Genomic DNA, 25,014 nt, shown 5'->3' on the forward strand with positions numbered 1-25,014 from the left:
GGCACAATAGGATAGCAACATAACCACAAGAAAATAAACCAATCATAGCAATTCATCAATCACCGGTAGGACAACGAAAATCTACTCAGACATCATAGGATGGCAACACATCATTGGATAATAATATGAAGCATAAAGCACCATGTTCAAGTAGAGGGTACAACGGGTTGCAGGAGAGTGGACTGCTGAATATAGATGGGGGAAGGTGATGGAGATGTTGGTGAAGATGATGGTGGTGTTCGTGTAGATCGCGGTGATGATGATGGCCCCCGGCGGCATTCCGGCGCCACCGGAAGCAAGGGGGAGAGAGCCCCCCTTCTTCTTCTTCTTCCTTGACCTTCTCGCTAGATGGGAGAAGGGTTTTCCCTCTGGTCCTTGGCTCCCAGGCTTGGGAGGGGCGAGAGCCCCTCCGAGATGGGATCTGTCTCTCTGTCTCTCTTTGTTTCTGCGTTCCCAAATTCTGCCCTTCCACCGTTTCTTATATATCCGGAGATCCGTAACTCCGATTGGATTGAAACTTTCGCCCAGATTTTTCTCCAAAAATTAGCTTTCTTGCGGCAAAATAAGAGCGTCAACCGCCTTACGGGGTGCCCACGAGGGTCAGGGGTGCGCCTTCCCCCCTGGGGTGCGCCCCATGCCTCGTGGCCCCTTCGGGGACCGTCTCGCGTTGGTTTTTCTTCCCAAAAATCATAAATATTCCAAAAATAATCTCCGTCCGTTTTTATCCCGTTTGGACTCCATTTGATATTGGGTTTCTGCGAAACATAAAACATGTAACAAACAGGAACTGGCACTGGGCACTGGGTCAATATGTTAGTCCCAAGAATAATATAAAAAGTTGCCAAAAGTATATGAAAGTTGAATAATATTGGCATGGAACAATCAAAAATTATAGATACGATGAAGACGTATCAGCGGGCGCCAGCGGGTGCAGAGCGCCAGTTTCCTCTTTGTTGCAAGGGAGGCAAGCCGCAGGCGCGGAGTCCCGAGGAATCAGCAAAATATTTTCATTCTTGTGCAACAAGACCAAGACCGCCAGGACGGCAGGAAAGAGGTCATCGCCGAGCCCACCGCAACGTCACGACCAGGGGCTTTTCACAAGCAAATACTACTTTTGTCAGGATAAGTTGTACTACTTGTCCCCTTTCAAATCCGGCCATTGTGGTATCCCTTCCCGCCAACATTTGGGAAGAGGACCACGACCACTATAAATAGGACTTAGCCACCACCATAGAGGGGCATCTAGTTCACATCCCATCAGCTCTCCTAAGCTCAAGAACACCTCACTTGTTGAGGCCAGTTCATCCACTGTACTATTTCATCCTTAGCCCTTCGAGGCAATCCACCAAAATGCTGGAGTAGGGTATTACACCGCAAGGTGGCCCGAACTAGGATAAAATGTTGTGTCTCTTTGTCTCTTCGAGCTCAACGTGCTAGGCTTAGGGGGATCGCGAGTAGGTAGGCTGGGTAGGTTGAGATTTCCGCACGAACCCCAGAGTTCAAACCTTTCAAGGGTTTGCGGATCCCATAATCCGACAAGAGGTAACTATAAAGATGGGGGAGGAGTCTACAAAGAAAGACCATCATATCACCTGCAGCAATTTCAACCATCCTTTGGTGTGGAGCAATATCATAGGAACTCTATATGATATGATTTTTATAGGATTTTTTTCCTTTAGAGCTAATTGGTTCATAGGAATATATTCATATACTCCACATTTCAAAGGAAATAAACATGATATCATTTTTATAGCTTTAGAGCCACTTGGTTCATATGAATGGATTCCTATACTCCCATAATTTCAAAGGAAAATAAACATTAGCGTATATTCAATAGAAAAGTTCTTATGATATGAACCAAATTACATCTCTTTTCTAATCCCTCCTCATAGGAATTGAGATACATGTCATCTCTAGATTCAATAGAAAAGTTCCTATGATGTGAACCAAATGACAACTCTTTTCCAATCCCTACTCATAGGAATTGAGATACTCCATGTCATCTCTTTCCCTACAACTTCCATGTATACATCTTCTATTCCTAAATAGCTAGTACCACCCACTAGTAGCTTTTTTCCAAGACATGCAACTATGGCACAAGAACTATATAGTGTGCGAATAACTTTGAAAGATGGTCGCTGGATGAAACTAATCCGACAGTGCAGAGATGGCAAATCTGAGCACTACTGGCTGTTGGATATCATCAACATTCCACCAGATCTGCCACATATACAATTTAGAAGACTCCATGGTTGAACTTAAGCATAATGCACAAACCTCAAAACACAAGCACTTCTCCTTTGTTCTAGAATCTTCCGTATCATAATTGCCCAATTCTTTGTTCTAAATGAATTGCCATTATTTTTATTACTTTATGCTTTACAATGCACAGCCCCATGAATCTTAACATTTTTATAAAACTAATTGATTTTGAATGAGATGAACTATAAGAACTAAACAAAAATCTACATCATGCATATATCACTCAAAGCTTTACATGCTATAGTGTGTATTTATTCATAATTTGGTTTCCAAATCTCATGCATTCAATGCATGTGTACCTTACTAGTTTTGAGTAGAGTAGCAAATTTCATGCGGCCCCGGGTATATCAAAATGCAGGGCCCATGCATCATTGCCTTTCGGTTGAACCTACGTCCACAATTTTTTGTACGTACTATATCTCCACTGGTCCCCGAACCCAAAATGTTGCCTCGTTCCCGTAAAACCAAGCGGCCCACACATATTTAAGGTGTCGACTCGAACTCAATCCCTCTCCCGTTTACTATGATGTGTCCCCGCACGCCGTAGTACTCCTAAAAACCCTACCATCGCACGCATCATCGGTTTTCTTCAAGAGGTCGAGGGAGAAGCCGATTTGTAGTGGAGGCGCTTTCAAAAACAAAAAGGATCTGTAGTGGAGACCCCTATCCTAGGGTGCCCTAGGTAGCTGCCGCACGCATCATTTGTTTTCTCTTTTCTTTATGCTCTTGCGCCCTAGAGTGAAATGATGGTTGCTTCATCCGTAATTTGGTGCTCTATGATTTGACCCCTCATCGCCCATTTTCTACTACTACGACTGGGGTGCCTCCAAATCCAACCGCTGCTCCAAACTGTAATTTGGTGCATTGCACGTGGAACAAGACGGTGGATGAGCCACATGTCAGCCAAAGGGGTCCTGTTAAGTGTGTCGCCATTTCGTGTGTGGACTGACCCGGCTTGAGTTGCTACGCCAACACGACAGGAGCAACCTACCACTTGGTTTTGCTCCTTCGTGAATCCCGACTATATTGATCTAAAAAGATACGTACTGTACTACCCTCTCCGTCTTGTTTTTTAGGCGTCTCGGTTTATAGGGCGTGCACGTAGTTCTAGGTCATCCATTTGACTAACTAAATATGAGTTACTATGTCACAAAAAGTATATCATTGGATTCTTAAGCAGATGTAGTTTCGAAATATATACTGTTCATGACATATATAGCCAGTTAAATTCTTAGCCTAGAACGACGTGCATGCCATGTAAACCGATACGGAGGAAGTAGTAAAAATGAGGTGATTTTACCGAGCGATCGGCGGGGGAGCATGGCCTATCGTGCGGTCCCATGTGTCATGATGTACCAAGGCGATGCATGTGTCCCTCTTGAGGCAGAAGCAATACTACGTGGTTTGAGATGATGGCGAACTGAAGTGTGAAATAATGGTTGCTTCGTTTGTTTGGGAAGGTGCGACATTGTGATTTGACGTCTCATTGCTCATTACTACTACTAGGGCGGTACGACTGGGGTGCGTCCCCCATGCTGTTCTGCATTGTTATTTGGTGCTTGACACATCGACCCGGTTGCTATATGTCCCACATGTTGGCGAGAGGAAGTACAGAATTCATGAAAGCGAGCGACGACGGAGGAGCACAAGACACGGCCTGGTTTTTGCTGCTTCGTGCGATCCATCGATACAAACCCGAACTAAAAAAAGGCGAGGGCGGGTCTTTCCCCGCGCGGCAGGCAGGGGAGTTTGGCATAGTTTGTTTGAGGCAAGGAGGCAGGAAGGGAAACAAGAAAATAAAGGTTAAGCGACTTAGTTTTGGGAAAATCTGATTTTACGGAGTACGTACCAACTAGGGTTTATAGGGCTCATCTAAAAAATTTGTTTTTCCGTTTTATAAGTCTCAATTCTACTAGTAGTAGTAGTACCATCACATGTTGGATTTCGAGGTGCGTTAAATCACCCGATGCAAGCAGTGTCAAGAGAAAACTCACCAATGCATGTAGAAGTTCATGGAAATTTAGTGTTCATTCATGCATTCGTTCTAATTAATGCCTCGGTAAACATAACTTGTTGAGAAAAACGAGCGTACTAATTATTTGTGCAAACTACGAAATTAATTCCACCACTCACCGTCTACCTTGGTTGGAGAGATTTTGAAATTCAGCCATAAACTGGAAAGGAGGGAGTAGTAACTTTTGTCTCGATTACTATTTGTTGCCTTGTATAGATGCAAAATGTATTTTTTCATAGTGGCATTGTACAAGTAAATGGAGGGAGTACTAAAGGACATATATATTCCAAAAAATATGATAATCTCTCTAACCAAGGTAGGGACAAGGAGTAAACAGTAGGAGTAGTAAAATTTCTCCTCGTCCTGCGAGCCACCGCGTGCGTGGGCGAGGGAGTGGGCGTAAGGCGTACAGTACTAGTAAGCAAGCTTCACATCATCCTGTGAGCCACTGCGTCCATGGCCGGGGAGACGGTGTACTAAGCAAGCTTATCCTTTGTCGGTGTTCTGGGAACGGGGGTCCCCAAACTTGCCTGCCTGCGGCCTGCTGCGTGGCTCAATTGGTGGCCCAGTACGGCCCGTCTTCATCAGTCAAACACTCGAGACCCTCGCGAGGGGCCAAGCCTCGCGGGGCGGACGACACAAGGCATCCTCAGGGGTGGCCTCACCAGGCAGGCTTACGAGGAGGCAGAGAGATCAAGGCAAGGGGTACCTCATGAGGTGCCCGTGACACAAGCCTTGACGATCAAGACCAGGCGGGCGCCAGCCTGCGCAGTGCCCTCGTTTCCTCTTTGGTGCAAAGGAGGCAAGCGCAGGCGTGGAGTACCGAGGTATTAGGCAAAGGTTTCCATATCGGTGCAACGAGACCAAGACCAGCAGAGCGGCAGGACGGAGGTCACCGTGGAGCCCAAGACGGTGTCATCACCAGCACCTTTGGCAGTCGAAGACCACCTTTAGTCAGGATAGCTTGTACTAGTTGTCCCCTTTCAAAATGGACATTGTTGGATCCCTTCCCGCTCAATATTTGGGAAGAGGACCAGGGCCTCTATAAATAGAGATAGACACCACAGTAGAGAGCATCTGATCCGAACCCAACTCATCTACACACCACCAAGCACAAGAACACCTCTCCTCACGAGGCTGTTCTTCCTCTGTACTATTCATCATCATCCCAAGAGGCAATCCACCACACCACACACTGGATTAGGGTATTCCACCACAAAGGTGGCCCGAACTAGTATAAACCTTGTGTCTCTTGCGTTGTTCATCGATCTAGCCTAGAAACCGCGGCGAGGCTAAGGGCGTGTTTCAGTAGGGAGAAGATCTTCGCGCGCACCCCAGTGTTCGAACATTAAGGGTTTTGCCGAAACCCGATATCCGACATTTGGCGCGCCAGGTAGGGGTGCACCGGAATATTCCTTCCGCCGATCTGCGTCCCACTGCTTCGTCGCATCCATGTCCAGCGACTCGACGACCAACTCCGATCACTGAGAGGCATGGCCAACCCGTGACATGTCACCTGCCCAAGGTGACCTCAACCCCGCACCCCAGGCAGCCCGCGCATCATAGAACGCTACAGGGCGCGGGCGACGCGGTCAAGCACCGCCTGCCCTTACTCTGCGGCAGGTGCGATCAGCCGCAAGGGCCTCAAGCCACGCCACGGCCGCGGCACAGGCGGCCCCCACGGGAACAAGCGAACATGAAGGCCACACTCACTGTGGCTCGGGAGTTGCTGCGATGCAAACTACAGGAGGGCGGCCGAGACATGTTGCTGGAGCGTGTTGCTGAGGTCCTGGATGCCGCGGCTTCGGGGGCACCGCCCTTCTGTTTCCAGCTTCCACCCCAGGACCCGGTCGGATCACAGGGCGGGCCTCTCCGCGCCCACGCGCCCCCAGGCGCATCCCAAAGCTTCATCGACACCAACTCGACCATCGGCACCGGACGCCAGGCCGCACTAGCACCACCCTTGATGAGCGAGGGCATGCGCATCGCAGCCTATGGCTCGGGTAAGCCGCTGCCTTACCATCCTCAAGACGGCGCGTTGGGCCAGGCCACATGGAGCGTGGGGCACTATGGCAAAGTCTTCGAGGCGGCGACCTTGGAGGCTTATGTGCCCCACATGGTGGACCGGGAGTACGCGCTGCAAGACGACCCTGGCTCGTTCCTCAGGTCAAGCTGGGAGGATGAGACGCTAGAAGCCGAGCCTTATCAGGATTCCCAAGGAAGCCTCACCAAGCGCGCTGGCAGTAGCAGCTATCGGGTACCTCTAACTCCTCACGAGCAAGCTTATGCTAACCATGGGTCGCAGGAGGTTCAGGTCACTGCAGCGGACGGCTGCCCCAACTCGGCAGCCTCCCTTCCGCTAGGAGGAGCGCATTGGGGGCTGCATGAGAGGGGCCGGGAGCTAGGCCCCTTCCCACGATGCATGGAGCAAGGCATTCCCCGAAGGTAGGCCCTCTGCTGGGGAGGTGCTGCAAAGCCTACCCTCGGCAGAGGACCCGTGGTCGCCGAGGGAACCGCTGGCGTCCCCTTTGCCCCATTGGCGTCGTCCTTGGTCTCCGGCCGCCGTCAATGGTGGCCGAGATTGGCGCAAGGCGGGGCCCTCGACTGGCGATATGAAGCAAGGCCCGGTTCCTATGAAGAAGGCCCAGTGCCTGTGAAGCTCTCCGCCCGTGACACTCTCACGTAATAACAAGTTGGGGCTGTACACGCCCCGGAGTCTCCGGAGAGCCACCCTCGGGCCTCGGGGGCTCCCTCCCATGCCCAGTGGCAGCACTTAGCTCTGCGCTGGTGAGAAGACGTCGAAGACTAGACTAGGTGCCGGACGCGGCCTTTTGTATTTTTGCCTCCCTTTCTGTGGTCGAGCTTCCTTACTTCGGATTTAAGTTGAAGTTGAATTTGCATTTGCGTATGTGGGGGGGTGTCTTTTCTCGCTCGTGTGATTTCTTGTGGTTTGGTTTCTTCCCTAGTTCGGAATATGCACTAGCTGCCTCTCCCTTGCTAGCCTCTCGCGGGCAGGGCTGGGCGAAGCACACGTGCGTTGCGCTCATGCCGTACCACGACCGGCACTCGCTCTCGCGAGGCCTTCACAACCTGGACAACAGGCCCCTTAGGGGAACCCTCGGGGGATCACGGCCTCGCGAGTCTATTCAAGATTTGTCCTGGCTAAACGTAAACCACAACAAGCTCACCGCAGGGCCCGTAGAATCATGGAGGCGCATGTTCAGCATCGTTCCTAAAAGCACACGGACAACAGTGTTTTTACATGAGGGGCTTCCCCTCCCAAAATGCTCTTACAACCTTTGGGGCGGCGCTCGAGCTTTTGTGTGCAGGATAAACAGCAGAGAAACACGGGTCAGTCAGACATGTCGCTCACCGCACCCTCCTGGTCGCCTCCGGAGGCATCGATGGTGCCGTTGTCGCTGTCGCTAGCATCACCATTGTCAACATTGACGCCACCATCACCACCATTGACCACGTCGCCACCATACGCCGCTACTATCACCCCGTCGTTGTCAGAAGCAAAGGCCCTAAGAAGCGCATCCACATTGTCCTTCACCCACTGTGATAGGTCGCCCCGGATGTCCTCGGGCACCGGGGCGATGACGGCGTCGAAGTCGAAGTGGGGATCGGTGCTCTGAAGATGGCTGAAGACACGGAAGAATGCACATCCAAGAAGGCTGCGGCTCCTCTCCTCGACAAGCTGGTTAGCTCTCTTGGAGCGGTTCTCCAAGCGCGTCACCATGTCAGTGAAGAAGCGGAGATGACTGGCGTAGTTGGTAGCGTGAGGATGCGGGGCGTTCTCCTCACAGATCTTGCCCAAGGCCACGTTGGCCCTGTTCCTGAGTTCCTAAAGCATGGGGTCGTGCATGTGCTCCAGTGTCTGACGTTTAAGCACTCCCTCTCTGTTCTGCCACACAATGGATTCGGCATCGTCAACCCGCTCTTGTAGAAGAAGCAGCTCGGTATGGGTGGAGGCCAACTCATTCTGCGCCGAGACTAGGGCGGCTGCGGCGGCCTCCGCGCGCCGCTCCGCTTCAGTCAACTTGGACCTAAGAGCGGCAGTCCTGCCCATAGCCTCGGCTTTGATCAGCTCCAGCTTTTGGTCATACCTGCGCACAAGATCTGCACGAGCTTCCGCCATGCAGCGGTCGACCTTTTCTTGGACTTGAGCCTCGCATGCGCCAACATCATCCTCCGCCTGGGTAACCTGGCGCTCCCTCGTCTCCAGCCGCTCAAGATCAAGATTGCGCTCGGCGGCCTCCAACGTCAGCGCTTCCTCACGCCTGTGGAGCTCCTCTTCCTCGACAGGTGTCCCCTTCGGTGACGCAAGGCTGGCCTAGCGTAGCTCCACCTGCTTCTCCAGGGAGGTGCTCCAGGCTTGGAGCTCCCATGCGCGCTTCTCCGCAACCTCATGGCGAAAATCTGCTTCCCGAGCCTCCTCCAGAGCTCGGGAGCAGGCCTCTCGCGAGGCCTCGAGGGACGCCTCAGCCTTCACGTTGTCAAGCTCACGCTGGTAGTGCGCGAGGTTGATGGCCACCTTCAGCTTGCATCACTCCTCAACCAGCCGCATGCCCTCAGCTTTAAGGTGCGCGTCCACGTCTGCAAGCTCTTCACCTAGCTAGCCCATCGCGTCCATCGCCTTCCGGAGGAACTCGCGGCGAATGACGCTCCGTTCGCGCGCAAGCTTGAACACGTTGTCGATGTCGTCCTCTGTATCTGGCGCTGTCGGCGGGCCCTGAAGCGGTTCGCCCCCTCAAAGCAGGGGGCTGGGGGCTGGCGCCCCCACGATCGCTGTCCGGGCCCCGCAAGAGACCCGGACCGGCACAGGCTCACCCACTGAGGAGGAACCAAGGATCGACGCCAACCATTTGCCATCCACGACCAAAGGGGGAGCCTTGGGCAGGCTGACTGCCCTCCACGAAGGGTCGCGAAGCAAAGGCGGCAAGGGCACGGGCTCAAGACACCTTGCGAGCAGGCTTGCTTCTCCGGCTGACCCTGCGTCAGGGGCAGCGTGCAGGCTCGGGACGCTCAAGGCCAGCGATGAAGGCTGTTAGACTGTATTTACATGTGTATTTGTAACGTTGTATACCACCTCATTATATATATATGTGATAGGCCACCCCTAGAGGGTTGTGCCAGTTCCCCCCAAAGCATATTGTCTTACATGGTATCACACTAGGTTACGTCCGCTTCCGCCTACAAACCCTAAACCGCAGCCGCCGCCGCCGCCGCGCCCGCCGCCGCCGTCGCCTGACTGCTATGACGTCCGCCGCTGCGTCCGGCTCCACCGCCACCGGTTTTCTGCCGGCCTCCCTCGCGGCGCTTCTCTCGAGGCCGCTGGATGCCGCCTCCCTTCAGGCGCCGATCGGGACACGGAGCGTTGGCTCCCTCTTCGCGCTCCCGCCGGCCGCTACTTCGCCCGGGCAGGCGCTTGTGGCCCACACCGCCGCCGCCCCGTCAACCGCGGCTATCGCGCCCTCGGCCACTGCGCCGCTGGTGGCGGAGGACGTCGCGCTGGCAGGCTTCACGGCGTCAACCGCGGCCATCGCGCCCTCTGTCACCGCGCCGGCTGCCCCTCTGACTGTCTCCACGGTGGTCTCACCTCAGCCAGTCTCCTCGATGGGATCGCAGCCGCCGCCGTTTCACTTCGGCCATCTCATCACCATCAAGTTGTCGTCGGACAATTACATCTTCTGGCGCGCGCAGGTTCTTTCGCTTCTTGGGAGTCACTACCTGCTTGGCTATGTCGACGGCTCTCTCCCTTGCCCTCCTGCGCTGGTTGACAGCGTGCACGGTCCGGTCTATAATCTGGCTCACCGTGTCTGGACAGGGCAGGATCAGGCGAACCTCTCCTCCATCCAGGGGTCGCTCTCTCCGGCCGTTGCTGGGCTTGTTGTCTTCACCAAGACGTCCCACGAGGCATGGACTATTCTTGAGCGCTCGTTTGCGGCACAGTCGCAGGCTCGTGTATCTGGGCTCCGTCGCCAACTTGGGGAGTGTCAGAAGCTTGACTCCACCGCCACTGAGTTCTACAACAAAGTCAAGAGTCTCGCCGACACGATGGCCTCCATTGGACAGCCCCTCACCGACTCCGAGTTCAACTCGTTTATTGTCAATGGTCTTGATGAGGAGTATGACACCCTAGTCGAGATCATCAATGAGAGGGGCAACTCCACGCCCATGCCAGCACACGAGGTCTTTTCACGCATCCTTCTTACTGAGCAACGAGTCGAGACGCGCCGATCTAGGGGCAACGGCGCCCTCTCGGCAAACGCCGCCATCAAGGGTGGTCGCTCCTCTGCTTCATCCAGGGCTCCTTCGGGGCAGTCACCACCACCCGCCTCGGCCCCTCCTCCTACTGCGACGCTACCAGGGGCTGGCGGTCCACGTGTGTGCCAGCTTTGTGGTCGCGATGGGCACTGGGCCTCGAAGTGTCACAAGCGCTTCCAGCAGGGTTTTCTTGGTCTCGGCAATGACGGGAAGGATACACGCAACTTTGCTCGTCAGGTCGCCATGGCTGATCGCCCGCCGCCGCAGAAGCCACAGGGACACACTCAGTCCTACTCCATTGATCCCCACTGGTACATGGACTCTGGGGCGACAGAGCACCTGACCAGTGAGATGGGGAAGCTTCACACTCGTGAACCCTACCATGGCTCCGACAAGATCCACACCGCCAATGGAGCAGGTATGCACATCTCTCATATTGGTCAAGCATCACTTCTCACTAGACATGCCAATAGGAGTCTTCAACTTCGCAATGTTCTTCGAGTTCCATCTGTGACACGTAATCTTCTTTCCGTTCCTAAACTCACTTGTGATAATAATGTGCTTTGTGAATTTCATCCTTTTGATCTTTTTATTAAGGATCGGGGCACGAGGGACATTCTTCTTAGTGGGCGGCTCTGCCAAGGTCTCTATCGTCTGGAGCATCCTGGCATCGCTCGCGTCTTTAGTGGAGTTCGGGTATCTCCGTCACAGTGGCATGCTCGTCTTGGTCACCCGGCCACACCTATTGTCCAGCATGTTTTGCGTCGTCATGAGCTTCCTAGTGTGTCTAGTAATAAAGATGTAGCAGTGTGTGATGCTTGTCAGCAGGGGAAGAGTCATCAACTTCCTTTTTCGGAGTCCAGTTGTGAGGTGAAACATCCTTTAGAACTTGTGTTTTCAGATGTATGGGGTCCTGCTCAGACTTCTGTTAGTGGTCATAATTATTATATCAGTTTTGTTGATGCTTACAGCCGCTTTACCTGGCTTTATCTTATCAAACGTAAATCTGATGTGTTTGACATTTTTGTTCAGTTCCAAAAACATGTTGAACGTCTTCTCAAGCACAAAATTGTTCATGTTCAGTCGGACTGGGGTGGCGAGTATCGCAACCTCAACTCCTTCTTTCAGTCGCTTGGGATCACTCACCGTTTAGCATGTCCACATACACATCAGCAGAATGGTTCAGTAGAACGTAAGCATCGTCACATTGTTGAAGCTGGTCTGACTCTTTTGGCCCATGCATCTATTCCGTTTCGTTTTTGGAGTGATGCTTTCACCACTGCATGTTTTCTCATCAATCGTACTCCCACTCGTGTTTTGAATATGAAGACTCCCATTGAAGTTCTCCTTAATGAACAACCGTACTACACCTTTCTCAAGGTGTTTGGGTGTGCTTGCTGGCCCCATCTCCGTCCATATAACAAGCGTAAGCTCGAGTTTCGTTCCAAGAAGTGTGTTTTTCTTGGTTATAGCTCTCTTCATAAAGGATACAAATGTCTTCATGTGCCCACTAATCGTGTCTACATCTCTCGGGATGTTGTGTTTGATGAGCATGTTTTTCCCTTTGCCAAACTCCCTGTGTCCACTACCGAGCCACCTGTCATGCATTCATCCTCTGTTGCTTCTGACCAATTTGATGATGTTGCATATTCTCCTCTATTGTTGCCTAACCATGGTGCAGGCACTGGTCGTGGGGCTCGTTTGGAGATTCTGGAAGCGCCATCTTCCTCTTCGTCGCCATCGCCTTCATCCTCGGCACCTTCTGTTGTGCATGAGGAGCACATGGCGCCCCTGCATGGCCTCGGTTTCCGTGCTCATGCACGGCCGATCGACGTCCTGGCCCGGTCGCCTCTGGCTTCTGGGCTGCCTTCGCCATCGTCGCGCCCTGCAACCCCGCCAACTGGGCCGGCCTCCTCGGTCCCCGTCTCGCCCAGGGCGTCGGGGCAGTCATCACCAGGCCTGGCCTCGCCCGCCCCTGCCTCGCCCAGGGTGTCTGGGCCCTTCTCACCAGGGCCGGCCTCGCCTGCTCTCGCCTCGCCAAGGCCGTCTGGGCCGGTGTCACCGAAGCTGGCCTCGCCCACTCTTGGTTCGCCCATGGCCTCTAAGCCCCTGTCGTCGGGCCAGTCTTCACCATGCAGCCCGGAGTTGTCTGTCCCGAGCTCGCCTGAGGTGATTCCTGCATCTCCGGCGACCGTCACGTCTCCGTCACCTTCGCCTCCGCCGGCTCCTGCTGCTGCTCTACGTCCACATACGCGCAGTCGGAGTGGCATTTTTTAGCCTAAGCAACGTCACGATGGCATAGTTGCTTGGTTAGCGGCGTGCATGTCTGCTGCTCTCGCAGATCCATCCTCTGAGCCACGCACGTATCAAGCTGCTATGCGCATTCCTCATTGGAGAGAGGCCATGGAGCAGGAGTATCAAGCGCTTCTTCGCAATCAGACATGGACTCTTGTTCCTCCACAATCACGGGTAAATGTCATTGATTCCAAATGGGTTTTCAAAGTGAAGAGGCATTCTGATGGGTCCATTGAGCGCTATAAGGCTCATCTGGTTGCTCGTGGTTTTCGACAGCGTTTTGGACTTGACTATGAAGACACCTTCAGTCCAGTGGTCAAGCCCACTACCATTAGACTTCTTCTCTCTCTGGCTGTTACTCGAGGTTGGTTTCTTCGTCAGCTTGATGTTCAAAATGCTTTTCTTCATGGTGTCTTGGCGGAGGAGGTTTACATGCGCCAGCCTCCGGGTTTCTCTGATCCGGATCGCCCTGATCATCTCTGTCGTCTGTCCAAGGCAATTTATGGTCTGAAGCAGGCTCCTCGTGCTTGGCATGCTCGTCTTGCAATGGCTCTTCGTGCTCATGGTTTTGCATCATCAACTGCTGACTCCTCATTGTTTCTTCGTCAAAGGCCTGAGGTTACTATGTACTTGTTGGTCTATGTAGATGATATCATTTTGGTCAGCTCCTCTCAGTCGGCTGCTACTGCGCTTGTTCACTCACTTGGTGCTGATTTTGCAGTCAAGGACCTTGGGAAGCTTCATTACTTTCTTGGTGTGGAGGTTACTTCTCGTGCTGCTGGCCTTGTTATGACGCAGAAGAAGTACTCTCTGGATTTGTTGCAGCGAGCTGGGATGCTTAAGTGCAAACCGACGACTACACCCATGTCTACCACTGATAAGCTCAATGCTGTTGATGGTGTGCTTCTTTCTACTTCTGATGCGACAGAGTACATGAGTATTGTTGGTGGGCTCCAGTACTTGACGATCACGCGACCAGACATTTCCTATGCTGCTAACCGAGTCTGCCAGTATCTGCAGTCACCCCGTGACACTCATTGGTCTGCTGTCAAGCGGATTTTGCGCTATATTCGTTTCACGGTGGCTCATGGTTTGCATATTCGCCGTCTGACTCTGGTTGTCTTTCAGCATATTCTGATGCAGACTGGGCTGGCAATCCGGATGACAGGCGATCCACGGGGGGTTATGTTGTCTTCTTTGGCTCTAACCTGATTGCCTGGAGTGCTCGGAAACAGGCTACTGTCTCGCGTAGCAGTACTGAGGCTGAGTATAAGGCTGTGGCCAATGCCACATCAGAGATCATCTGGGTACAGTCCTTGCTTCAGGAGTTAAGTATACCCCAATCACAGCCTCCTGTTCTTTGGTGTGATAACATCGGTGCTACATAACTTTCTGCAAATCCGGTATTCCATGCCCGAACGAAACACATTGAAGTTGACTATCACTTTGTGCGTGAACGTGTCTCTCAGAAGCAACTACAGATCAAGTTTATTTCTTCCAAGGATCAACTTGCTGACATCTTCACCAAGCCATTGCCTTTGCCACAGTTTGAGACTTGCAGGCACAATCTTACCCTTCTAGATTCATTAGAAAGTGGCTAAGATTGAGGGAGGGTGTTAGACTGTATTTACATGTGTATATTGTAACGTTGTATACCACCTCATTATATATATATGTGATAGGCCACCCCTAGAGGGTTGTGCCAGTTCCCCCCAAAGCCTATTGTCTTACAAAGGCAAGGCCGGAGGAGGTTGTTCCTTGGGAGACTCCGCAGGCTTGGCAGGAGGGATCCTGAAGAGTCACAGTCAGGAAAGGGAGCGGCAATAGGAGAATTACAAGAATGAGGTACTTACTCGTCTATGGCGAACTACTTCTTATGCTTTAACGGTCGGAAGGTGCAACCACTACAACTCGAAGACTCCTTCCTCTTGCGGAGTGCGGCGAAGTCCACGCGGAACCGACCCAGGTGCTCGACATGGGGACCAGCGCGTGGCGCGGACAAAGAAGTACCCAGGCGGCCAGCCTTAGGGGCGCCAAGCTGGGAGGAACAATAAGGCACCACCTCCCGATGGCCTGCCGAGGCCTCAGAAGCCCCAGCCTCGGGAGCCACGAGTTGTGTCCCCCCATCGACGATCGCCTGAGGGCGGGCTTCACAAGCCCCGGGGGATGACGCTTCGGGAGCCCCGTGCGGCGTCGGCGCCATGACACCCAAGTCTCTAGCCTCAAGCCATGCTTGCCTCCCTATGCCAACTCTTGGGGCAAGATCGGTGCTGGCGGCGAGGAAAGGGGCCACAACGACAGGATTGTCGCGAGGCCCCGCAAGGCCGGCCGGACGCAACCCCCATTCGTCGAAGAGAGGCATCTGTCCCGCGAACTTGGCCCTGCTCGAGCAGAGATACGGGAGGCTACCCCCATGCCGCACGTCGCCCGGCGAGGGGTCGCCAGTCAAGATCACAAGCATTGTCATCAGTGTTTCGGGTGCAAGATCTGTCTCCTGAAGCCTCATGCGGTCCCGGTCGCCGGTCAGGGCCCACATCGGTAGGGAATGGCGCTGGAGAGGAGCAATGCGACACTTGAGGAACTCCTTCACCACCCGAGGCACAGTCACGCCGAGATCTCTCAGCCTCCTCAAAGCCGGGGGCTCACGAGTCTCTTGTGGCCCCAGCTAGGATTGGGGACAACAGGCGATGACAGAGGTGAGAGCAGAGGGCTGAGCACTCCGACATCCACATACAGCCACCGCATCCGGAACCCGCTCGTGGATGGCGGGAGGTCAAAATCAATCCCCAAGGCGGCCGTCTCTGCCACGGCCTGGAAGCTCACGCACCCCAAGCACTGCAAGGGGTCGGTCAGGCGCAGCGAGAAGAAGTGGCGCAATAGGGAAACGGAAGGAGCAATGCCCACCATGGCTTCGCAAACAAAGGAGAAGACAACAAGAAGGGTAAAGGATTGGGGATAAAGATGCATCATATGGATCTGATAATGGAAAGCACTGCATTGAAGAAACAGGAGAAAGGGGGAACCAGGCCAGCCCACAGGGCGTCGACGAAGAACCACACCTCAGTGATTGTCCTAGCAATGGAGGCGTTGGACGCAGGCCAGGCCATCGTCTTTCCGCACTCGTTGAAGCTAGAAGCAAGCGTTGGGCAGACCTTGCCTAGGGCCTCCAAGTTGAGCACCAACGACCGGCCGATGGCGGGCTCAATTGTCGGGGCCGAGCTGGATGAAGGCAGAGGCTTCTCCCCCTTTTACTTGATAGTTGGCGCCATGGCAATGGAGGGGGCAGAGCTCAAGTCAGATTGGAAGCGGAAACAGAGACTCGAGGAAGGAAAGGGGAACATGAAGCACGCAGGCAATGAGGAGGAAATAACTGTGTAAAGCATTGTGGCCGCTTAGCCAGGCGGATATTGGGGCAGTGTCGGGAAGCGGAGACGCCCATGTCCAATCAGTTGTGACGCGTAGACCGAGGCCGCAGGCTGTGAGGGCCTGCGGCGCTCCGTACTTGCCCTTTGGCTTCACTGCTAAGCCAAGTCCGAGCGCGCCTTGGGCCCTGTGGCTACTGTTGGCATTCTAGGAACGGGGGTCCCCAGACTTGCCTGCCTGCGGCCTGCTACGGGGCTCAATTCGCGGCCCAGTATGGCCCATCTTCGTCAATCAAACACTCGAGACCCTCGCGAGGGGCCAAGCCTCACGGAGCGGATGACGCAAGGCCTCCTCAGGGGCGGCCTCACCAGGTAGGCTCGCGAGGAGGCGGAGAGAGCAAGGCAAGGGGTACCTCACGAGGTGCCCGTGATGCAAGCCATGACGATCAAGACCAGGCGGGCACCAGGCGGGCGCCAGCCTGCGCAGTGTCCTCGTTTCCTCTTTGTTGCAAAGGAGGCAAGCGCAGGCATGGAGTACTGAGGCATCACGCAACGGTTTCCATATTTGTGCAACGAGACCAAGACCAGCAGAGCGGCAGGACGGAGGTCACCATGGATCCCAAGACGACGTCATCACCAGCACCTTTGGCAGTCGAAGACCACCTTTAGTCAGGACAGCTTGTACTAGTTGTCCCCTTTCAAAATGGTCGTTGTTGGATCCATTCCCACTCAATATTTGGGAAGAGGACCAGGGCCTCTATAAATAGAGATAGCCACCACAGTAGAGAGCATCTGATCCGAACCCAACTCATCTACACACCACCAAGCACAAGAACACCTCTCCTCGCGAGGCTGTTCTTCCTCTATACTGTTCATCGTCAGTCCAAGAGGCAATCCACTACACCACACACTGGATTAGTGTATTACACCACAATAGTGGCCCGAACCAGTATAAACCATGTGTCTCTTCCGTTGTTCATCGATCTAGCCTAGAAACCGCGTTGAGGCTGAGGGCGTGTTTCGGTAGGGAGAAGATCTTCACGCGCACCCCAGTGTTCAAACCTTAAGGGTTTTGCCGGAACCAGATATCCGACATCCTCGTTCTGCGAGTTGACGGGACACATTAAAAGTACTCTAGTGTATAGAGCCTTGCCTCTAAGGTAGCCCCACATGGTTTGCCTCTTTTTTAACATAACATGTCAAGTCACAATTTGTTTGTTCACCCGTGGTATACGATCCTCCCTCCATCAAGTTTACAACCAGTACACGTGTCAAATTACCACATGGGCTGCCCTTCCGTACAGAAATGGGCTCCACCGTGTACCCGCACGGGTGTGGTTGGGAAAGAGACAGGAGTATGTGTGTCGTGTGTGCACCTCTTCTCTTCGTGCACGTCCCCCACCTACATGGGTGTGTGTCAGAGAGATACAAACCCAGACATAATGCGCCGTCCATCCCCATGCCTCCGCCCAGTCCGACCACCAGTCACCACCACGCCCCACTCCTCGCCTTATCTTTCATCTTTCTCCCTCCATTTTTATATACAAGGCCACTATCAAAATTACAAAGAGGAACAGAGAATTTGCATTCTAATCTCGTTAGGACAGATTACACAAACTCGGTAGGACCGATTTTGGTAATGGACATACATAGAGAGATTACAATCCCATCTCATTGAGACTGAGATCCCTATCGGTGAGACCGATTTGCCTAGGGTTTGTGGCAGTGGCTATGACATTTGAACTCGGTGGCGCCAGATAGAAAGAATCGGTAGGGCCGAGTTGTACTTTTGGTTTGGGTCATATGTGGATGTGAGAGGGTAGTTGAGGGCTTTGGAGCATATCACTAAGCACTTTGAGCAAGCAAGCCATTAAGCAACACCTCATCCCCTCTTGATAGTATTGGCTTTTCCTATAGACTCAATGTGATCTTGGATCACTAAAATAGAAAGTGTAGAGTCTTGTGCTTGGAGCTTGAGCCAATCCTTTGTCCTTAGCATCTTGAAGGGGTTCCACATCCTCTAGTCCATGCCACTTCATTGTTGAACTTATCTGAAACATACTAGGTAAAAGTGTTAGTCCAACAAGAGATATGTTGACATTAATTAGCAAAATCACCCAGGGAGCACTTGTGCTTTCAATCTCCCCCTTTTTGGTAATTGATGACAACATACATCAAAGCTTTTAGATAAAGATATAAAGACTGACAAGTAAAGCTTTGGAAAGGCATGTAACATGCATAGGCTCCCCCTACATGTATGGAATCATGTAAATATGGAATGTAGGAGTGTGTGAATGCATAAGAATGACAGAGTAAGCAATGTGTTACATGTATCTTGGCTATATGCGTCAGAGCAAATGATGTGAATATGGGAAATGTACCTTCATGTTCATGAGTTCTTCTTGCAAACAGTATTTACATCAGCAAGAATTCCTCATACACATGACTGTGATGCATATACTCACCTTGTGATCTTGAGTTGGCGTAGGATGGTATGAACCTGCATAAACAAGGTTAGATAACATAGATACACCTACTGGCCAGAGCAAACAAAAGAAACCATAAGAGTACCAAGACTGGGATGACATGTAGAGTGAGTACTAAGTACCACACTGAATATAGACATGTCCCCAAAGGTAAAGATGTGCAATGAATTTAAGGATTTCCTTCCCTTAGATGTCTTGCTCCCCCTGAATCTAGCATGGGATACTGGGAGAACATAGGGAACAAAAAATCAGAGCTCAAAGAGAAATAAACAGAGCTAATGGAAACAAACAGATAAATATGAACATGTCTTTCCCCTCTTAAAGACATGTTACTTCTCTCCTCTTGAACACCAAGCATCTGGGGTCCTTGATGATTACTCTCTCTCCCCCTTGAGTATTCTCTCCCCCCTATAGATATGATCAAGCTTTGATGTGATCTCTCTCTCTCCCTTTGACATCAATTTCCAAGAAGGGTCCTTCTGGATTTTTGTCACGAATGGGTTTGATCCTTGAGTCACAGAACAAAGCAGTAAGTTGAATGTGATGCTGGTACAGGACAGGATTCATTGAGTGGAGCTGGTTCAAGAAAAATGCAGAAACTAGTGGCAAGCTGTCTTTCCTGTAGTGAAATCAGTGACACCGAGTTTTATGCTTCGGTTGAACCAAAAGGTTTCGGTTGGACCGAAGGCAATATATCGGTGTGACCGAGTTCATCACAGAGAAACCACTTGTCACGTCAGCTCACTAGACAAGTAAGATCTCACAAGGATTTGCAAGGAATTAACTAAAGGATTTGCAATGAATTGGATGCAGGGAATGCACAACAGAAAGAAACAGAAAAGAAACCTAGATGAAGTTTTTTTTTGAAAGGGGAAACAAATATGCATGAGACAAATGCAAGAGCATAGAAAAGAACACACGAGAACTTCATCTAGAACTCGTCGGCGACAAAGTCACCTATGTTAGAGTATATTAACTTAGGAGTCAAGTGAGATCACTTGATCATGGGTCATACTCATCGTTTAAGCTCAGAATGGGGTTACCATTTTTCGTTTAAGCATCTTGATGTATTCACGTCTTCTTGAGGTGCCTTGACTCATGACTTGGAGTAAAGCTTCTCTAAGATGGAATAACATACCTTGGGTGGTGGTGTTGATCATGATCATGTAGTTGAACTTATGTGGGTTGCTCAAGGTTGATGTAGGTCATCAATAGTTGGAAGCACCACTTTGGAATTTGAGTTCATCTACCTACATGGGTTAGTTTTTGCAAGGAAGAGCACTTGTGTATCCAAAATGACAATCATGATACTCAATAACAAATTTGTCAAAGGATATGTTTGAATGGTTTCGTGCTTCCTTGTCTTCAACCACCATTGTGTAGAAACTTGGTGATGTAGAGATTGATCAAGATGTGAGTAAGTTGCAATCTCATAGATTTAGATCCATCCAAGTACCTACACGGGTTAGATAACATGCAAGGTGCAAATATATCCAAGACATAAGATTATCATCATAAGAGAAATATCAAGGATTAGTCATACACTCATGTCTTGCATGTATCAAATGGAGTTCCTACTCCAAGTTTGAAGCATTAATGATGTTCAATTCACCTCTCAACCTGCAAAACACTTTCTCATCAAGTGGTTTAGTGAATATATCCGCAATTTCTTTTCGGTGCGAACATGCTTAAGATTAATGTCCCCTTTGGCAACATGATCTCGAATGAAATGATGATGAACTTCAATATGCTTAGTTCGAGAATGTTGCACGGGATTGTGAGCAATCTTGGTAGCACTTTCATTGTCACAAAGTAATGGAACATGTTTCACATATATCCCATAATCTTTAAGAGTTTGGGTCATCCAAAGTAATTGAGCACAACATGAACCAGCGGCAATGTATTCCGCTTTGGCGGTGGGTAAGGATACCGAGTTTTGTTTCTTGGAGGACCAAGATACAAGAGATCTACCAAGAAATTGACAAGTACCCGAAGTGGACTTTCTATCAACCTTGTCACCGGCATAGTCCGAGTCGGAGTAGCCAACAAGATTAAAAGAGGCCCTGTTTGGATACCAAATGCCAAAATTTGGTGTATGGATTAAGTATCTCGCTGTCCTTTTCACGGACTTAAGATGACATTCTTTAAGAGCGGCTTGATATCGTGCACACATGCACACACTTAGCATAATATCGGGACATGAAGCACATAGATATAACAATGAACCAATCATAGAGCGATAAACCTTTTGATCAACCGGTTCACCATCTTTGGTTAAATCAAGATGTCCACTAGTAGGCATGGGTGTAGTCATACCTTTGCATTCTTGCATATTGAACTTCTTGAATAAGTTCTTGGTGTACTTCGTTTGAGAGACAACGGTACCTTCCTTAGTTTGCTTCATTTGCAAACCAAGAAAGAATTTGAGCTCACTCATCATCGACATCTCAAACTTCTCCGACATTAGCTTTCCAAACTTTTCACTAAAGCAAGGGTTAGTTGAACCAAATATAATATCATCAACATAGATTTGGCATACAAATAGTTCTCCATTAACCATTTTAGTAAAAAGAGTAGAATCATTTTTTCCTATTTCAAAGCCCTTTTCAATAAGGAACTTGGTCAAGCATTTATACCACGCTCTAGGAGCTTGTTTAAGACCATAAAGGGCTTTGTGAAGTTTGTAAACATGATTAGGTTTCTTAGGATTGACAAAGCCGGGAGGTAGCTTAACATAAACTTCCTCCTCTATTTCACCATTTAGAAAAGCACTTTTAATGTCCATTTGGTACAAGGTGATATCATGGTAATTAGGATAGGCAAGTCAGATGCGAATGGACTCAAGTCTAGCAACGGGAGCATAAGTCTCACCATAGTCCACACCTTCGACTTGAGTGTAGCCTTGGGCGATGAGACGTGCTTTGTTTCGAACTACTTGTCCATCTTCATCTTGCTTGTTATGAAACACCCATTTGGTACCGATGATGTTGTGGTTGTTGTCGGGCTTCTCAACCAATGTCCAAACTTGATTTCTCTCAAAGTTGTGTAGCTCTTCATGCATGGCATTTATCCAATCTGGATCTTCCAATGCTTATTCAACCTTCATAGGTTCAATGCTAGAGATGAATGAATAGTGTTCACAAAAGTTAGCTAAACGAGTTATAGAGTGAGTGATTCTCCCGGTTTGGATATCATTGTAGATTTTCTCGACGGGATGGTCTTTAGCAATTCTTGCTCGAACTCGTGAAAGCTTTTGCTTGGATCTTGGTTGAACATCTTCTTCATCTTGTTCTTCTTCTTGGCCTTCTTAATTGTTGATGTCGTCGTTCTCTTGTCGTGGTGGAGACGGAGGTTGTTGACGTTCATCTTGGTGCACTTCCTCGTTTTATTCATCTTGGTGCGTCCCACTTGTGGATGCTTCTGTGTCAACTCTTGGTTCACCTTGTCATGAGGTGGAAGCTTCCACTTGGACGGACGAGGTACTCTCCTTCACCTCCGTTGGACGAATCTTGCCAATAGACAAGTACTGGATTGCTTCTGAAGGGTCTTTGTCTCCTACATCAATTGGCAATTGCTCTACTTGCGAGCCGTTAGATTCATCAAACTTCACATCTACCGTCTCTTCAACCTTTCGGGTGAAATTATTGTAGATACGGTAAGTGTGAGAGTTTGAGCCATAACCAAGTAGGAAACCTTCATGAGACTTAGGAGCAAATTTAGAACGGCGATGCTTCTCAAGAATGTAGCACTTTGAGCCGAATACTCGAAAGTATCCAACTTGGGGTTTGTTACCGGTGAGGAGCTCGTATGCCGTCTTTCCGAGTAGCTTGTGAAGATACAAGTGATTTGTTGCGTGGCAAGCTGTCTCAACCGCTTCCGCCCAAAAGTGCTTTGGCGTCTTGTACTCATCAAGCATCGTTCGCGCCATTTTGATGAGCGTCCAGTTCTCAACAACTCCATTTTGTTGAGGTGTCTATGTAGCCGAGAACTCATGTGAAATCCCTTCTTCGTCAAGAAAGGTGTCCACATTTGCGTTCTTGAAATCCATTCTGTTGTCGCTGCGAACCTTCTTGATCTTCACTTCAATTGATTTTGGGCCTTCCTAGCGAAGTTTTTGAAGATCTTTTGGACCTGCAATTTATCATCGAGAAAGAACACCCACGTAAATATTGAAAAATCATCAACTATAACTAGACCAAAAGAATTTCCACCGAGACTTTTGTAAGCATTGGGACCAAAAAGATCCATGTGAAGTAGCTCGAGTAGCCTCCTTGTGGTCATGATGTTCTTCACGGGATGCCTTCCTCCAACCTGTTTACCTGCTTGACAAGCGCTCCAAAGTCTATCCTTATCAAATATGACATCGTTAACGCCAAGGATGTGATTTCCTTTAATAAGCTTGTCAAGGTTTCGCATGCCAACATGACCTAATCGTCTATGCCATAACCAACCTTTAGAAGATTTAGCGATGAAGCAAGTCCTAGGTTGAGCCTTTTTAGTGAAATCAACAATGTAAAGATCACCTCTACGTATATCGTTAAAGACCATTTTATGATTATCTCTATGAAACACTTGGCAATCTACTTCAGTAAATTGTACATTGAAACCGAAATCAGCAAGTCGAGACACTGAAAGTAAATTGTAGCCAAGAGATTCAACGAGCATGACATTTTGTATGGAGCTATCATGTGATATGGCCACCTTACCGAGGCCAACCACCTTACCCTTTAAGTTATCACCAAAAGTGACATACTTTCGAGGACCATCACTTTCAGCAAGCTCACAAAACATATCTTTATCTCCGGTCATGTGATTGGTACATCCACTATCAAGAACCCATTCCTTTCCTCCTGCCATATATCCCTGAAGATTTGCCATAAGACCAAAGTGTCTCATTGCATCATCAAGATCAAAGTCACTATCATCATCCTCATCATAGTATCCATGTTCAACATATTCATGTGGTGGATCAAATCCTACAGAGGGTGATTCATTAGAGTGAGTTTGACAATGATCTACTTTATGAATTTTAATAGCTTCGGAATTGATATCACTAATAATTCCAACATCTCCTTTGGCACGCATAAGGTTTGTAAGCTCAAATAGACAGTCACCAAACATAGGATCACTGGAATTCATCTTACTCAAGGCAATAGACTTATGGAGAATTTCATCAAGATTTTTCAAGGAATAATTTGGAAAACGTTCCTCAAGAAATTTCTATATGGTGTAGGCACACTTAAGAGTAGGCAAACATCCAATCAAGTTTCTAGGAAAGCCTCTGGTGATAAGATCTTCATGAAGTAGGCGATCTCCTTTCCCTTAAAAACTCCTTGGTTCAACTCCACAATCTTGTCGGAGGCTCCCAAGTGACACCTAGCAGATCTAGGAGACACCACTCTCCAAGAAGTACCAAATGGTGTGTTGATAATGAACTCCTTGCTCTTGTGCTTTAAATGATAGTCTCCCCAACACTCAACTCTCTCTCACATGATTTGGATTTGGTGGAAAGAATATTTGAGTGGAAAGCAACTTGGGGAAGGCTAGAGATCAAGATTCATATGGTAGGAATGGAATATCTTGGTCTGAACACATGAGTAGGTGGTTCTCTCTCAGAAAATGTAGGATGGAAGTGTATGCACGTTCTGATGGCACTCTCACGAATGAAGAGTGGGTGGAGGGGTATATATAGCCTCCACACAAAATCTAACCGTTACACACTACTTACCAATCTCGGTGGGACCGAATTGAGAAACTCGGTCGGACCGATTCAGCAAATGATGTGACCATTAGGATTTCGGTGGGACCGACATGCAACTCGGTAGTACCGATATGGTTAGGGTTAGGGCATAATGTAATCTCGGTGAGACCGATTACACAAACTCGATGGGACCGATATTGGTAATGGACACACAGAGGGTTGGTCAGGCAAACTCGGTGGGACCGATTCGCGCATCTCGGTCGGACCGAAATGTTACGAAGAGGAACAGAGAGTTTGCATTGTAATCTCGGTATGACTGATTACACAAACTCGGTAGGACCGATTTTGGTTATGGACATACAAAGAGAGATTACAATCCCATCTCGGTGACACCGAGGTCCCTATCGGTGAGACCGATTTGCCTAGGGTTTGTGGCAGTGGCTATGACATTTGAACTCGGTGGCGCCGGATAGAAAGAATAGGTAGGGCCGAGTTGGACTTTTGGTTTGGGTCATATGTGGATGTGAGAGGGTAGTTGAGGGCTTTGGAGCATATCACTAAGCACTTTGAGCAAGCAAGCCATTAAGTAACACCTCATCCCCTCTTGATAGTATTGGCTTTTCC

Source organism: Triticum aestivum, chromosome 2B, assembly GCF_018294505.1.
Source record: "Triticum aestivum cultivar Chinese Spring chromosome 2B, IWGSC CS RefSeq v2.1, whole genome shotgun sequence".
Classification (NCBI taxonomy): domain Eukaryota; kingdom Viridiplantae; phylum Streptophyta; class Magnoliopsida; order Poales; family Poaceae; genus Triticum; species Triticum aestivum.